The 4,942-nt window shown below is 36.7% G+C and overlaps 1 long non-coding RNA gene across 1 annotated transcript; it reads left to right on the top strand.

Annotated features, from left to right (window-relative positions):
* The first annotated feature begins 341 nt into the window (after window positions 1-341).
* On the top strand, window positions 342-3,183 carry LOC120261927. The gene is made up of 3 exons (XR_005536662.1): window positions 342-457; window positions 1,780-1,859; window positions 3,100-3,183. It is a non-coding gene; the product is annotated as an uncharacterized LOC120261927 (long non-coding RNA).
* The last annotated feature ends 1,759 nt before the right edge of the window (window positions 3,184-4,942 follow it).

The following is a 4,942-nucleotide window of genomic DNA, read 5'->3' as shown; positions in this document are numbered from 1 at the left end:
TGAATTTTAATAATTATGGACAAAATCCGATCTGAACCCGGCCTGGCCTGATCCACGGACACGTCTGTTTGCAGCCCTACGGGACCCCGGTAGTTCCTTTTTTTTATTTCCCATTTCCTCCGCTTTACTTTTTACTTTCTAAACTCGTCCAGCACCCCCACCAAGCAAGCCCAAAACCTGCCGGAGCGCTCATCGAGATGTATGAGTCCGATCACGTGGAGAAGCTGGAGGAGGCGACGGCGGTAGCGAGGAAGCAGCCGTTGCGGATATGGCGTCTGGATAGTTAGTTGATGTTGAACTGGATCGCAGCAAGGGAAGTGGTGCAACGGCCATCTTTTGGCGGTGAAGGAGCTTGTTGAGAATAGCCTCTGCGCCGGTGCTACCTCCATATCCATCGTTGTTTAAGGATGGAGGACTCCAGCTCATCCAGGTTTCTGTTAACGGCCATAGCATCCGGGTATTTTTCCTCTCCTGTATATGATACCCCAAATGCCTTGCTTGCATTTGATTTTTTTTTTCCTTCACGACGTATCTGAGTGGTTCTTCTTATGATTTCTCCACGGAAGGACATTAATTTGGCCTTTCCCATTGTTTTGCCATTATTAAATTTCAGCTTTTGCAACAATCAGAGCGATGGAGGTTAAAATTTTAGTTCCATTCTCGGAGGGAAGTGTCTTAGCGGTCCAGTAATTGCTGTTTCATATGACAAAATTTATTAGTAGTGTCATATCATTATTATGGTTTAGGTTGATTGATAATTTGAACTTTGTATATAGTAAGATTGAAAATTAGTGCTTGGTGGCGCTCTAATTTACTAAGGAAATGTGGCCGAAGACTGTCCCTTTTAGTTGATAGAAAATTTGAACTTTCTATATAACAAGATTTTTATAGACAATAATCTTGTTTAATTTTAAGATTTTCTCATATTTAACAAATAATATTTGGTTGGTTCCTAACTTTTTCATTGGAACAGAAAGGCTGACGTTTAGTTGATAAAATAAGTGGAAAAATCACATCATAGATACTTAATATAGATCGTCTTGTACCCTCTTTGACACATGTAGAACTTGTCATTGGAAGTAATGGATATTGGATAGTTTTGTTTCAACGATGGTGCTTTTCATTAATGGTACGGCAACAGGTTTTTAAATACATTCTGCGCTTGGAAATTATGATTAGATATAGCTTCAGAAACTAAGTTGTGGAGTTGTAGACAAATTGTGTTAAACTTGAATTATCCTTCTGTAATTAATTCAAATCCAACCAGGAGAAGTTGGTTAAGTGCTGTGTTTTAAGCAGGTAAAAATGAGAGCTAAATATGTGTGTTGATATTTAGAGTTGATGCACTTTATAATCTAAATTAGAAAGAAGACCTGCATAAATAATGCATGCTTATATGATATTGATATATCTGAACTCATGTTAGAGTATGACAGGACAAAAGTCTTATTTTGCTTGTGGTATGATATAACATTTGCTTTGGAATGTCAAGATAATCCCAAGAAAGATTGTTGCCCTCAAATTTTTACCATAATATCCTTCAATCTCATCTGGAGTGGTGGCATTACATTCCTGCTAGTAATTTTAGAACTCTAGTTAACTTAGATTTCTGCTGCATTTAGACAAGACAGATTCTCGGTCCCAAATTAAGAGATGGGTTAAGGACATAACATGTTCCAGCTATTATCATAAAATAATTTGTAGGTGATGTTAAAACAATTTGAGTAGATCAAGATTGTTTGGCGGAAAGAATCTAACCTTTTTGCATGATATAACCAGGCAGCATTTACTGTACTGATTCATGGATCATTTAGCTGGAGCCTGGAGGATTAATCATTGCTAGTTATCTGTGAGCACAGGTTTTAGTCATCATCTCTAACAAGGCTTACGTTTATAGTGTTGTTGTTCAGGTGGAAAAATTTTTAGGAGTATTTTGAAATTTAAATGTTAAATTGCTGTCATTGTTGAGAATCAGAGGAATGGAGGCTAGAAATACTATTAATTGGTTGAGGAGCAAAGGCAAAATTTGCTTTTAGTTCTTGACTTTGTTTAGGTGTATAACAAGCACTAAAATAATTTATGTCTGTCCAGGCAACTGGCAAAGTTAATATATATATTGAAAAAAGGTGGAAACAATGTATGAAATAGATCCATTTTTTTTAGTGAGAAAGGAAATACTTGTTGTGAATACTTTTTTCAAGGTCTCAACCCATGTTGCTTCTCCATTATCCAAGGTTACCTGTTCTTTTTGCAAGCATTTATTTGTTAAATTTTGAAGTACTTTTGGCACTTTTAGAAAACCATGTTGATTTTTTGGACGCCTTCATTGATTCTTTCTTTCATCTATCTTTCAATTATTTCATCTACATGCATTGTGACAACATTATTGAAAAAAAATGAATCATTTATTTAATTAATCTTCTAATGTCGTCCATATTTTACTCATCAAGCCTTTGGGTTTTAAGGTTTTAATTGATTTCATTTAAAATTGTTTCGACTTGGTTTCCTTAGTGTGTTGCTTTGCCTCAAGATGTGAGATGTGAACAATTTTTCACTTTCAGATTTTTAGGTAATGTTTTTGGAAAGTCTTCTTGAAATATGGAAACAAAGTGTTAATTTAACATGTTAATTAGAAAAGGATTTATGTTTGCATGTGCAATAGTTTTTGCTTGTGTATACCCTCCATTTTTACTTTTGCTAATAATTTTTATGGGGGTTTTTGGATTCTGATAGGTTGGTTGAATGTGCAGAGTTGAAGAGAGCTATAGAAATTGTGTGATTCTGCAACTTTTGCAAAAGCTTCTAAACCATTCATTTATGTGTCTATTAACTTATCACCTGAAGATGTAGACTATAGCATATACATCCAGCAAAGGGAGAGGTATCCTTGGTAACTCTTATGAAATAAATCAGCAAACTAACTTTATTCAAATGGTCCATCTTTCTTTTTGGTTTTGCTAAACATGCTTTTGAGTTCAAGATAGGTTTGCATTTACCCATATTAGTGGCTCTACACATCACTTCTTCAATTTGTATGTCTAAATCTACCATCCAGATGGTAAATGAGCTTAATTTTTACCTATTTGTATGAATGATCAGGTAAGCCTTTTGAATCAGGATGGTATTGCTGACAGGAGCCAGAACACAATAGAGTCCAAGTTGATGAGTGCTAACACTACAAGGACATTTTCTACCCTCAGATATGTTAATAGGTTTTGATTTATAAGTATTTAGCTGCCACTCTGTGATTTTGCCCATTAAATTATATAATTTATTTTGTTAAATTTATTTAGGGTAATGTAGCATCATGTTGTTACATAATTTATTTTGTTAAATTCATTTGGGGTAATGTAGCATCATGTTGTTTGTGTATTTGTGTGCGCCTGTGGTGGCTCTGTGTGTAAGGAGCTCTACTATATTAGAGAACCTACAACGACTATGGGATAGGATAAGGCAAATACCATATTTCAGTTTCTTTTGCAAGAAAAGTTCACGAGAAAAAAGATCATTAACAAGTTCACTTTAGGGTCTTATTCTTCAGTTCATATTCTATTAGAATTTACTAGTTGCTTAGTTTATTTAATATAGTGGATTTACGATTTTACTAAAAATGATTTAGACTTGCAAACACTTGTCAATGTATGTCCCGATTATGCTCTCTATGAATAGAACCTTGACAGATCAAAACTGTCTCCATTAGCCTGCAAATATGTTTGACTCTAATGTCTACACCAGTAGGATGAATGTATTACATTATCATATGAAGCCTTCAATGGCTTTTGCCAAAAAAAATCCAGAAGCATGTGCGTACTTTTAACCTTTCAGTTTTGGGATATTGTAAAAAACTGTACATGTAACAGCCTCTGATCACACTTTCTGCATTGTTTCTGCGATAGACATCTACTTTATGAATGTACTGAATGTGAGCTAATCCTGCTTAGCTTTCTTCATATGCTTCTCCTGCAGATCAATGATTAGATGTCAGTTGACATGTAGCCCAGGTAAGGCATGCATGACAGGGATAACTAAAACTAACTTATTGAATAAAGTATAAGTACCTAAACACTGTCGTTGTGCTATCATTGATAAACAACATATTCATTGTGATTGAAGGGCTTCTTGATGGGGTCGTCGCTGGTGGAGGGGGGGGTGACCGGTCCTGGTGGTGGTGGGTGACCGGTCCCTGGTGGTGGGGGTGACCAGTGCTGGTGGCGGTTTGTGCCTTCGGAATAGAGTTTCAGCACATCTGGTGGCCAATGCTGTCACAAAAGCCATGACAGCTTCACCAATCCTGGGACACAGACAATCATGTGCCCGCGGTACATGACGTTTACAAATATGGTTTTGTGCCCAAAAGTGTCAACTGGTGCCTGTGGTGCAGCTTTTTTGAGCGCCAGCGCCGCAAGTGAAATTTCGTAAATATAGCTGCAGCCACGGAAGCTGCTGGCGTGACAGTGGATTTCACTGCAGCAAAGATTATCTTGTACCACGGTGCACCTGCCTGCGCCATGTGTTCTGTTTGAACAAACACAAAGAAATAGATAAGAGCATGGAGCGGCTAAACTATCACATTTGAACATCTGTGCTGTGTGTTTCAGCCAAAGATTGGTTGTGGTTAAGAAATATTGTCACCAACTCTCAAAGTTCCTGCCAGGATCCTTGTGGGCAGAGGGCTGTAAGCTTGTATAGAATATTACTTATTCTGTGTTTCAGCCAAGAGCATCAGTAATATAGACAAAGGATTGGTGCTCCTGAACATTCAAATGTTCAGGCTCATGTTTGTGTAGTAGTGTTACAGGTGGTTTTCAGATTTGTCTAGTTTTTCTGTTTCTACTAATGCAGCTACTTTTGTCTGTTGAACAGCTTTCATTAGTTTTGGTACAGGATTTGGCTGGTTGTATGTCTTTTTTTTTTATGCAGTTATTTTTTTTCTTTTGAATAT

The sequence above is a fragment of the Dioscorea cayenensis genome, chromosome 5 (assembly GCF_009730915.1).
Source record: "Dioscorea cayenensis subsp. rotundata cultivar TDr96_F1 chromosome 5, TDr96_F1_v2_PseudoChromosome.rev07_lg8_w22 25.fasta, whole genome shotgun sequence".
Taxonomy (NCBI): domain Eukaryota; kingdom Viridiplantae; phylum Streptophyta; class Magnoliopsida; order Dioscoreales; family Dioscoreaceae; genus Dioscorea; species Dioscorea cayenensis.
Note: the sequence above shows the minus strand (reverse complement) of the source record. Positions and strands in the feature narration are given on the sequence as shown.